General features: G+C 31.7%; 2 protein-coding genes across 3 annotated transcripts in view; one reads left to right on the forward strand and one right to left on the reverse strand.

The window, feature by feature from the left end:
* Window positions 1-12,157, reverse strand: part of LOC129952066 (sodium channel protein 60E) — a 362,037-nt gene that overhangs the window by 35,419 nt on the left and 314,461 nt on the right. The gene's annotated exons all lie outside the window — the stretch shown is intronic.
* Window positions 7,710-12,157, forward strand: part of LOC129952068 (mitochondrial thiamine pyrophosphate carrier-like) — a 151,195-nt gene continuing 146,747 nt past the window's right edge. Inside the window, exon 1 of the mRNA XM_056064495.1 lies at window positions 7,710-7,962. The gene's annotated coding sequence lies outside the window, so the exon portion shown is untranslated. The remainder of the gene's footprint in view (window positions 7,963-12,157) is intronic.

Here is a 12,157-nt window from a genome sequence, read left to right on the forward strand (position 1 = left end):
TAGGAAGTAAAATTAAATTACCCAAAAGTGAATTGTTCGATAAAACGTGATTGTAAATGTTAGAAGAACACGTTCAGAAAAAGAAAAAAGCACATGGATGGCTGAAGTCCTGCAGAGTTTTCAACAAACTAGAATTCCAAGTGTTAAACAAATACGATATATGTAACTTGAAAAACTAGGTAATTAGCAAAATCAAGATACATTTGAATTTATTAGAATTCCAGTAATCTCAAGATTTTCTTAAATTGCGAAAAATAAGAGAACCTAGTCAAATTTAAAATCGATTCTTTTACCCACGTTTCTGTTATAGAGTTTTGTGGATTCGTGGAAAAATGTCTCAATTAGTAGTACAGCGGAAAACATTTAAAAATATATCAGATTTTATTGCGTTTTACTTTTTCAATCTAAGTGGTTTTCATAGAAAATAGAAACACCTGCAGCTTTGCTCTGCCGGTATAATTACATAGAACTTTCAAACTAAAACTACTATTTTCAGTATAGGTATTCCAAGAGAAGTCATTTTACAAATGCTGGAGAGATAAATCAAACTGGCCTAATAGCCTGATTCTGTGGAAATTTTCACGTAAAAATCGTTTCCTGCTAACCGCCAGTGATTCCTTCAAAAAATTAGTATAAACTTAAATATATAGTAGCCTTTTTAAAGATAGATTTCTTTGGAATTCTTCGTATAGGTATCATTTCAATATAAAGAGAATCTTTAAACTTTACCAATAGACTTGCCATAGAAGATACAGACACTGGGTTACTAAAAGAACTTCTACTAGGTTCGTACTTATTTTCTTCTTTTATTTTTGTCATTAGAATACAAAATACAAATCCAGATAAAGATTTAAAGAAATAATCTAAATAATAAAGGAGATTTGGTCTGCACATCATGTTCTAGGTTTATCATTTAACAAATAATACAATTTGATGCACAGTAATTTAAATTAAAAGCCGCAAAAGCATATTTCAATAATTGAGAAGAATGAAAACTAAATTGGCGTTCTAATGTAAGACAAGTAAATGCACGGATCCATAGGTTTTTAACTTCTCATTTGACACATTTTTTGGTGGTTTTCACTTTTAAAAAACATCTTCCTCGTATAATCTTTTGCAAAATCTTTTAACAATCTTAATTTCATGAAGGCAAACCCGAACATTTATTCTTCATGATGTTGAAGGTTAAGTTCCCTATCTAATCTATCCATAGAATCTTTAATTATCAAGGTAAACAAATCAAATTCCATGACAAACAACGGGAGAGCTTTGTCTATAATAGACTAGGCTAAGTGGTCAAATGGTTAGCCTAGGTCAGGGGATATCAATAGCAGCTGAGGGAAGAGCGAAAACAAATTTTCAAGGGAAGCACATCTATTTTCACTTTGTAAAACCATTTTCATTTTGTACAAAATACTCGATATAATTAAAGGAAGATATTGATATTTTAGAAACCTCATCTTTTCCAGACACCAAAAACATAATAGACCAAGAGCCGGCAGCAAATTTTGGGAGTGGAGTGATAACCAAAATATATATACATATATGTGTAGATATACGCAACATTATGCATTTTCCGATTTTGGGGTCGAAGTGATAACCACTTAAATGCATATATAAACAATAGGGGGTGGTGCCCTGATGTCAAAAAAGTGTGTCCAAGACGTAGTACTTTCAGCCTTCCCCTTGCCAGACGGCCACCAAAGTGCGCGAAAATCAACTTTTTGGGTCGAAATGATAACCACATGAATGATACATCAAAAAATCAGAAAAATTCACCTGATTCTAAAAATGTGGGTCCAAGACGTTTTGTTTTCAGCCTTCCCCTTGCCAGACGCATTTTAACACTTTTTAACAACATTTTTCAACTTAAATCCTTAATAACTTTTTTTCTGTTATCCATAACCAAAAGAATCATACACCAAACCATCAGAAAAATTTTACTGATTCTTAAAAAGTATGTCCAAGACGTTTTGCTTTCAGCGTTCCCCTAGCCAGACGCATTTTAAAACTTTTTAACAGAATCAACTTAAATCCTTTAATAATTTGTTTCCTATTAACCATAACCAAAACAGTCATATACCAAAATATCAGAAGATTTCCAATACGTTTTCTTTTCAGTCTTATGCTTGCCAGAAAACCCCAAAGAAAGAATGCACAAAAACCACCATTTTCCTTAAAAGCATAACAATTGTATTTTATTTAAACAAAAATTATTGAATTACATGACATAAAATTGAATGAAATTTTGAAATAAGAAATTATAAATTATAAAAAAAAACTATTCTCCATCATCAGATTCGTCCGATGAAGAATTTTGCGAACAATTGTCTTCTTCACTATCATTTTCATCACAGTTAATTAAATGTTCAATGGTTTCTGGGGCCGCGACTCCGTTGAACCATTTCAATTTGACTATGTCATCCTCCATGGTCCAGCCGCATTGAAATGGGGAAAGTAGTATTCCTGTATTTAATATTGCACTTTTCCAAATATGGCATATGTAGTTGCAACGGTTAATTTGTTGCAGTAAGACACTTCTGTTTGGTGGCAATAAACTACCTTCAAAACCTTCAGATAAAATGGTTAAGCATATAATTGCTTAAGGTTTTAAAGAAATATTTTAAATTTTAACTTACTTTTAATGTTTTTGAAAATTTTTTTCGAAGTCGGTTTAAAAGTTTTGTAAAATAGTTCATATCTGGCATCATTCACTTTGAGGGCGGTTGTTTTATAAATTTTGCAAACAAATTCCTCTATTGTTAGAATATCCTCTTCACTTATATAAGAAAATTGTCCGAATTTTGAAAAAGCGTTTTGAAATTCTATAGAACCCTTCAGAATTTCAAAAGGTTTCACTTTTCCTTTTTTTAAAAAACTTGGTGTGTAGTCACAACCAGTAAAGCTTTGAAACGCGGGAAGTGCAGCACAAAGCGTCGGACCCAAACTTAGATACATTTCATTTATGTGTAAATACCTTAACAATATATAAAGATAGATTTACTGTCTTTTTCAATGTTTATTTTATACATTCATACCTTAATGAGTTTTTAGAAATATTTCCTATTTCGAGCCATACTTCAGCCTTATTTTTCAAGTAAGGAAGAGAATTGAGAGCTACAATTAGAACATCGGTATCTACCGTTTTTATGACTACTGACATGTTCGATGGAAGAAAGGCTAAATGGAGCATCATCCGGGTATCAGCTTGTAAACTCTCCAGCTCTATGACCTCTTCTCGAATAATTTTTTCATTTGCAGCGCTGAACAAAAAGCATTTCGTTTCAAATGAAACATAGAGTTTCTTGTCGCCGATAACATTGTGGTATTCGTCGTCACTCCATTCTTCAACTAACCATTCATTCAATCTTTTCTTAAAGGAACTATTCCTCAGACTTTTAATGAAGTTTGCTGGGCGCTTACTATTTTAATTGAACGCTGAATAAACTATTTCATCATCTGAATTATTTCGTCTATCCCGTTCAATATCCTTAATAGAAGGAGAAATAATTCGGTCGAAGACAAGATTTATTTCTTTTGCATTCATCCTACAGATTTTTTTTAGTACGTGTAAGGCAATTTCAACATACGACGCAGGCACTTCTCCTAAAGTATGAAGCAAAAAGAATCCATCCACAATTACAACATCAATGTGAGTTGGAGCAATGCTAACTGTAGTTTTCTCGAGGTGTTTAAAAGAGCTGATTTATCGGTTTTAATCATTGACCCATCCAAGTGTCCAAAAGATTAAGGAACGGGTGTTAATGGGTACTTAAAAATTTGTTTCATATCAATTTGGGGCGAATTTTGTGAGGCTATGAAAAGTATCCTTCCAATCAAATTCCTTTCCATTTTTATTTCTTGAATTTTGCCACATACAACTGTTTTTGCCACCTTGTATTCTCAAACAAATATTTCAGTTATTTTGTACAACTGGTCATAGTGGAAAATTTTAAGACTTACATGATTCGGAGATGGTTTGATTTAAAGATACCAAATGCTTTGGAATAGCAGTAAATTGTCTGTAGCAACTGCTATGATAACCACTTACACTATCTATTTCAGTTGGAAGGTTTATATTGGCAAATTTATATTTAAGAGCTTTTCGTAAACTTAGAATAGTATGGCATTTTTTTAAGGTAGTTTCACTAAACAAATTAATTTTTCCACATTGATTTGGATTATCAATGTGTATACAACACTTAACACTCATGCCTTACAATTTATTAGCTACCACTAATATATTAAAATTGAAGTCTTTTTGAATAATAACCACTAAAACCTCTACAAAGTTTAATACTCATATCAATAATCGATATAATAAAGTATGACTTATAAAATTCGAGTGCTTACATTTTTGCAATCATGAAGTGTTTATGATGTTTTTTTTAGTAATAACTAATAACAAAGTGTTTTTAAAAAGTGTTAAAATGCGTCTGGCAAGGGGAAGGCTGAAAACAAAACGTCTTGGACACACATTTTTAGAATCAGGGGAATTTTTCTGATTTTTTGATGTATCATTCATGTGGTTATCATTTCGACCCAAAAAGTTGATTTTCGCGCATTTTGGCGGCCGTCTGGCAAGGGGAAGGCTGAAAGTAAAACGTCTTGGACACACTTTTTTGACATCAGGGCACCACCCCCTATTGTTTATATATGCATTTAAGTGGTTATCACTTCGACCCCAAAATCGGAAAAATGACCATTTTCGAACCCCCACCCCCGCCCCCGGCTGAAAAAAAAACCTGCCAGACGGTTGAATTTGACATAATGTTGCGTATATCTACACATATATGTATATATATTTTGGTTATCACTCCACTCCCAAAATTTGCTGCCGGCTCTTAGACTATAAATACTGTGAATCAATCACAAAAGTAAGTAAGCAGCTTTAAACTTGAAGATTATTACCTGCAAACAATCTTTTTCAAAATTGGAAAATAAATAAAGAAATATTTTTTGTTTTTCATAGCATTTTAAATAAAAAATTAACTTACTCGTAACTTAAGAAATATTTCGTTAAAACGAAAAATAATAACAAATTAATGTGACAAAATAAGTAAGTAGTTCCAATGAAAGGTTAAATTAAAAAAAGATTTTGCATCGTTTTCATCCCATCCATTTAGAACTTCGGTGGGTATCCCTTTGAGAGGGCATTGAGTTAACCAAATTATGAGTTATGTTTCGGCCAATTTTAGACCATTCCTCTTGAAGAACACACTTTATATAAACTCCGATAAACTTTATTCAAAATCTCGTGTTTTCTAACTTGACGGTTGAGATACTCCCATAAATGCTCTATGACATTCAAATCGGGGGATTCAGGTGGTTTTTTAAGCTGGGTTCGAACGTTATATAGTATCCACTTTTTAACAACAGTTGATGTATGTTTAGGATGAAAGTCTTGCTGGAAGACGAATGACCTACCCATATCCAATTTTCTGGCACTTTGTTGAAGGTTGTTCTTAAAGATATTTAAATAGTCGAACTTATTCACCAAAGAATCTACGATCACTAATTTACCGACGCCAGATGCTGCCATGCAACCCCACACCATAACGTTGCCACCTCCGTGCTTTAAAGTACCTGACATATTCACTGAATCATGGTCCGTATTATTTTTCTCCAAACATTTTCACGTCCATCAGAACCATGGATATTGAATTTACTTTCATCGGAAAAAATTACTGTGTTCCGAAAATCTGCTTTTTTAAAGTCACGAGTTTTTGCAAATAGACGACGTTTTTGGCGATTTACTTTGCTTATGAAAGGTTTCTTTCTAATGTTTTGACCAGAACCAGATTAGTGGAGCACTCAACGAAACGTTTGGGGGTTGCATGACTTACCTGTTTTATTGGATATTTCTGCTGCTATCTTTGGGGCACTTATTTTCGGTATTATTTTCACTTTTCTTACAATTATTCGGCATTTCTGTTGAGTAAATTGAGTAAATTTCCGGGGTCGTCAAGAGCGAGGGTCATTTTTCAAACTTTCAGTAGTGTTAAGTTTCGTTATTATTTTGTGGATGGTAGATGGACTTTTTTTTTTTTTACTATTTTACCAATCTCGCGTTCCGATTTGTTTTCCAAATAGTGTCCAAACACCACTTGTTTTAAATCAAGGCTTAGTTCCTTACCCCTTGGAGCCATTTCTTTTATTAATAATTAATAAATAATAATTATTGATAATTGTAAACTGAAAAAAAAAATATTTAAAAAAGAGATAAACAACTAAAAGCACAAAACAAAAATAAATTAAGTTAACTGCGCCAATAAATAATTAACCTTCTAACGCTGCTGGTGCTTACTTACTTTTATGACGTAGTAAACACGAATGAAAAACAAAAAGTTATGTTCTGTAGATAACCCAAATGAAAAACGGTAAATTTTGCCACTCATGTGATGTGCATCATAATCACGTCATTTGGAATGCATTTTTTCTCATATTTTTAACGGAATTATATTTAACTTCCCATAGGAAGTTATTGTAATGGGTCCGATTTGTCAAATTGAAAATTTTGACATTTCTCGACGTTTCAAGGTCCCTAGAGTCGAAATAGAAGATTTTTAGAAAGATGTCTGTGCGTGCGTGTGTACGTACGTTCGTACGTCCGTATGTTCGCGACGTTTTTTCGTCGTCCATAGCACAAGAACCAGTAGAGGTATTGACTTCAAATAAATTTTGTTATACAGATAATAAGGCAGAAAGATGCAGAAAGGGCTCTCAAGAAAATTGCGTGGCTGGTTTTTTTTTACCATAGCAGCTTAAAAAAAAGGTGAACATTGTGATTAATCCTTAATATCTTACGAACCAAAAACGCTAGAGACTTGAATTAAATTTTATATTATATATTGTAACGTGATATCAAAGAAGTAATTTTTTTTTTAAAAAAATCCATTTAACGTTGTTTTTTTATAAATCAAAAATACTGAGAAAAAAATTTGTCAACTCCAAAATTTTACGACTAAAATATGTTTTCATCTCCAAAACAATTTTGTGCAACAAAGAATAATGTTTTTGACATCTGATAAAATTTTGAGAGAAATCGAATTGACAGTTTTTTTTATAAAAATAAAAATATAAAAAAAACACTAAAAAAGTTGGTAAAAATTGAATATCGATTCAAATATCTTTTCAACAAGTTGAAATTTAGGCTTCAAACTTATTTTATCTTATAAGAAGTATTGTTTTCAACATTCTGAAAAACTAAAAACTAAACAAAAATTAATAAAAGTTGGCAAAAATTGATTTTCGACTCAAATATCTTTTCAAAACTTTGAGATATTGGCTTTAATTTAATTTTATCTTTCAAAAAATATTTTGAAAAAAATCGAATTGACAGTTTTTGTACAAAATATTAAAAAAAGAGTTTATTTTTGTTATTTTTGTTATAGAATTCAAAATTGAAGATTTCTTCAAAACTTCAAGATTCCACTATCTCCCTTTATTCAAACCTCATCTATTCCCATACAAAACCCAATTTAGCATCCAGATGCAGACTTCCAAAGTTAACCATTTAATAGGGTAGGTTAGTTCCAAAAATGCATCATTGACCTTCAAACTGCATTTTCATTGTCTTCTTTCATTCAATTCTATGCGAAAGTAAAATTGTCAAACGAAGCTTTTTTGTTTTCTTTTGTATTTGATTCCGAAATGTCAACATTCAACTTGTCGCTGTCGTACATTGGCCAAAAAATAAAAATAAAAACAAAAACCAAAATAGTGTCAGTTAGACGTTTGGACGATCTTAAGTGTGTTTTATTTTCTCCTGATTTTTCATCTCATATTTGTGTTACGTTTATTTACATTGTTTCCTTAATTTTGTTTATTAATTATTGTTAAAGTGTCTAATAACCAACAATATTATGCTGATTAGAGATAAATTTTCAATAAATACCTTAACATTTTTAAGTGAATAGTCTTTCGAAATTAAATAAGCTACGGCTACAAAAAAAAACTTAGGTAAGTGATTTTTATTCTTGTCTCGAAATTGTTGTTGTTGTTTTTTAAATATTTCGTAACAAAAGTAATGTGACCATAGGTTGCGCTTAATGAAATGTTTAATTATCCAAATAATTGGCTTTTATTTACTATAAAGAGACTTATTTAAAGGTTGATAACGATGTAATTAAAATATTTACTTAGGTGAATTTATGAATGGTCTATTTCTGGATTGATTTCCGTTACGTTATTAAAAAACTTAATCTATTTATGTCGGACACATGTTATTCACCTTAAGTAATTAATCAAAAAGAAAAGCACATGATCAAGGCCGTGCAATGATGCTTGCTTGAAATATTTCGGTTCATACAATTAGGCCAATAACTTAATTGTATTTGCTTTAGGTACGTCATCTATAGTATTGTTATTGGGAATGAGGGGTCTATCGTCTTCTGAGAATTTAAAATAGACTAAGTAAATCTGTACATTCTTCTTTATTGCTCTATTGTTATGAATTTTGATTTTATTTTTCAAAGAACATTATTATATGAATTGGAGTCAAAAAGTATTAAGAGTCAGTTGTAAAAAAGAACCATTTCGAATCACATAATTTTGATATAAAGAATATGCAAATGAATATTAAGGCATAAACAAGAATTGTCAAAACAACATCGTTAGACTTTCGTCGTCATCGTCGTCGTTGTTATAGGCCCAAGTGATAGGAGAATTGAAAGGATCTCTTTTAAGTACATATTATGGTTCCTTGGGAAGCACGTGTATTGAATAAAAATATTCCTTAGAAATAATCCAAATGAGAAAAGCGGATTTTTTTTATTGATCCACTATAGAAAAATAAATATTTATAATATCGATATAATAAAAACTGAGGCCTGTAAAATTGATAAGACCAAACTTATTTCTTCCATATAAATAATATGTACTTAAATATACAGACTTTTTGAAATAAGAAGTTTCATTGTGATATTAAAAAATAACGACTATTTCTGAAGAGAAATTAATGGATGTTTTTTTCATTGTAAAGAAGAAAAATGATAGCAACTACATGGCTGCCAGTTCCCTAGTTCCAGAACCATAGCCAAGCCATATAGCATGAAATCTTCCAAAATCTATTCGAAAATTTTGGGACGGATTCCTCTTCGTTGAGAACTAGGGCCTAGTATCTTAAACCTCTCAACCATATGTATCTGTGTGTGAGTAATGTTGTCAGAGAAAGAGGGTACCTACAGCTTAAAGCCGAATCCAAACGGCTAATTTGAGAAAGCACTTTTCATGACAGGAATTCATTTTTGAGGATTTTTCAATTCCTTGCAAGAGGCAGTACCCATGAAAAAAATAAGCCCTCTGGCAAGGCAGTCCTACGCACTTACCATCACGTCACGGGTACTACTACTCTACTGGAACTCCTTAGGTCTTAATAGAACTAATAATAGGACGATTGTGGAGCATTGATTCATTTGCTTGCATTTCTAGGACCAAATCATCAGCCGTGTTTTTTTTGTATTCCACATATAGTTCAGTGAGAAGTTGCCAATGCATTATGGTCTGTTTATTTGCATGTTTGTGTACAAAAAAAAGAGGCTGGGATGCGACCCACACTGATAACTTCCCATCCCGTCTGTCAATTTGCCTTGCTTAAAAGTTTGTCTTTATGTACTTGTATCAATTTTTACCAAATTTGGGTACTATTTTTTGTAGATTTTATTTTTTATGAAAAAAAAGGACTGTTGGATTTTTATAAAAAACTACTGAATATTGAAAACAATATTTTCAGTGCAATAAAATAATTTTAAAGCCAATATTTTTAATTTTTGAAAAGCTATTTGAGTCGAAAGTAAATTTTTACCAAGTTTTAGTATTTTTTTTTCAAAATTTTATCGACTGTTGAAAACAATATTTCTTATAAGATAAAATTAGTTTTAAGCCAATAATTCAAATTTTTGAAAAGATATTTGAGTCGAAAATCAATTTTTATCAACTTTCATTAATTTTTTTAGGTTTTTATTTTTTGTAAAAAAACTGTCAATGTGATTTTTCTCAACATTTTTCAGAATGTTGAAAACAATATTTCTTACAAGATTAAATAAGTTTGAAGCCTACATTTCGAGTTTTTAAAAAGATATTTGAATCGATATTCAATTTTTACCAACGTTGAGTAATGTTTTTTTAGATTTTTATTTTTTATAAAAAAAGCTGTCAATTCGATTTTTTTCAAAATTTTATCAGATGTCAAAAACATTATTCTTCGTTGCACAAAATTGTTTTGGAGATGAAATCATATTTTAGCCGTAAAATTTTAGAGGTGACGAATTTTTATTTTCAGTTTTTTTGATTTGTAAAAAAACCGTTAAATGGATTTTTTTTCAAAAAATATACTTCTTTGATATCACGTTACAATATATTATATAAAATTTAATTCAAGTCTCTTTGGTCGTTTTTGGTTCGTAAGATATTTAGGGTTAACCAAAATGTTCACCTTTTTTTCAAACTGCTATGGTAAAAAACCACCCACGCAAATGTCTTGAGAGCCCTTTCTGCATCATTCTGCCTTATTATGTGTATAACAAAATTTATTTGAAATCGATATCTCTTCTGGTTCTTGAGCTATGAACGACGAAAAAAACGAACGCAAGTACAGACGCACGCACATATTATATCCTTCTAAAAATCTTTTATTTCGACTCTAGGGACCTTGAAACGTCGAGAAATGTCAAAATTTTCAATTTGACAAATCGGACCCATTACAATAACTTCCTATGGGAAGTTAAAAAAATTGCACATGGAGTAGTTAGCATATTCTTATATGGTGCTGAACTATTCAGTTCTTCATTGCAGGGCCGGATTTAGAGGTCTAGAGGCCTCGGGCCAGTAAAGAAGCGAAGGCCCTCGCCCAAATTATTTTTAAAATAAAGTAAACCACTTTTTTTTACTCGAGTTTTTCAATAAATAATTTATTGTGAAACCAAGTAGATTCCTTTATTATTGAACAAACACATATAAAATTAAATTTTAGGGTTAACGAACCTTTGGAGCTTTTTTCGCCGAAAAATCGTCGATGTTTTCTATTTGATTTATGCTGAGCGCTTTGTAATGCAATTTGTTACCATCAAGACCAAATTCATTCTCAATGCAATTTCTAGGTTTTGGAATGTAGCTCTGAAATTTTGATTCTCTAGAATTTGGTAGTAAGCTCTAAATGATCTGGATACACTTTCACCAACGCCTCTGTTCAGCATCCATCTCCTCGATGTGATTCAGGAATCCAAATCTTTTCGTAAGAGAAACAAATAGCTAGTCAATCACTGGGATGAAGGCGGATACTTTGTATTGCTTTCTCGTAATCGAGCAGATTCAACCTCAAATTTCTCGTTCTGGTGCGGGTTCGTTATTGTACATATTCATCAGTACGGGATATTTTATTGTCTGCTTACTTGTATTTATCAAAATTGTTTTTCGTTTGGATTTCACGAATGATTTCAATGATTCTAATGCACGCAATGCCGATTCAAGAATCATTTTTGGGTCTTGCAACATCTTGTTTGTAGGGTTGAATCGCTTCAAGATATCGTTCCAAAATGTTGGAAACAAAGCGTTGCTTCACTAGTCACGATGTCTTTTTGCTCTTAATCGGGAGATATGCTGGTTAGAGCTTTATCGATTTCCGAATAGCTGTTGACTATGGCTTTCGTACCTTCAGCTTGACAAGACCAACGATTGTTGCTGAGCTTTATCAAGACTAAAAGCTGACTTGCCGATAATTTCACAATTTCGATGCCGCACTGTACTGGCTGTGAAAAACAAACATACATATACAGCAATTTTATGTACATATACATATATATATGTACATATGCATATGTACATACAAGAAAAAAAAAATTGTCGAGACACGGAATAGAATACCCAACCTCCGAGGTTGCCGGTAAGTACCACCCCACTCAGCCATTAAGCGATTGGGGTACTCCCTCAAGATGGGTAGTGAATTGAAAGTGCTTCCATTTGAGATTTTGATATTTCACTGATGGCCTGATTGGAGTGAACAAATAAAGATCAATGATTTCTGATATTTAAGATTAATATACTGCCAATCACTAGGATGAGGCCACATATTTTTCAACCGATTTTCGTTCTTTATACCTGCTGGAAATTTCGTACCAATAAAAATTTACTACATTTGAGTAGGTAGATATTTTCTTTA

The sequence above is a fragment of the Eupeodes corollae genome, chromosome 3, assembly GCF_945859685.1.
Source record: "Eupeodes corollae chromosome 3, idEupCoro1.1, whole genome shotgun sequence".
NCBI lineage: Eukaryota > Metazoa > Arthropoda > Insecta > Diptera > Syrphidae > Eupeodes > Eupeodes corollae.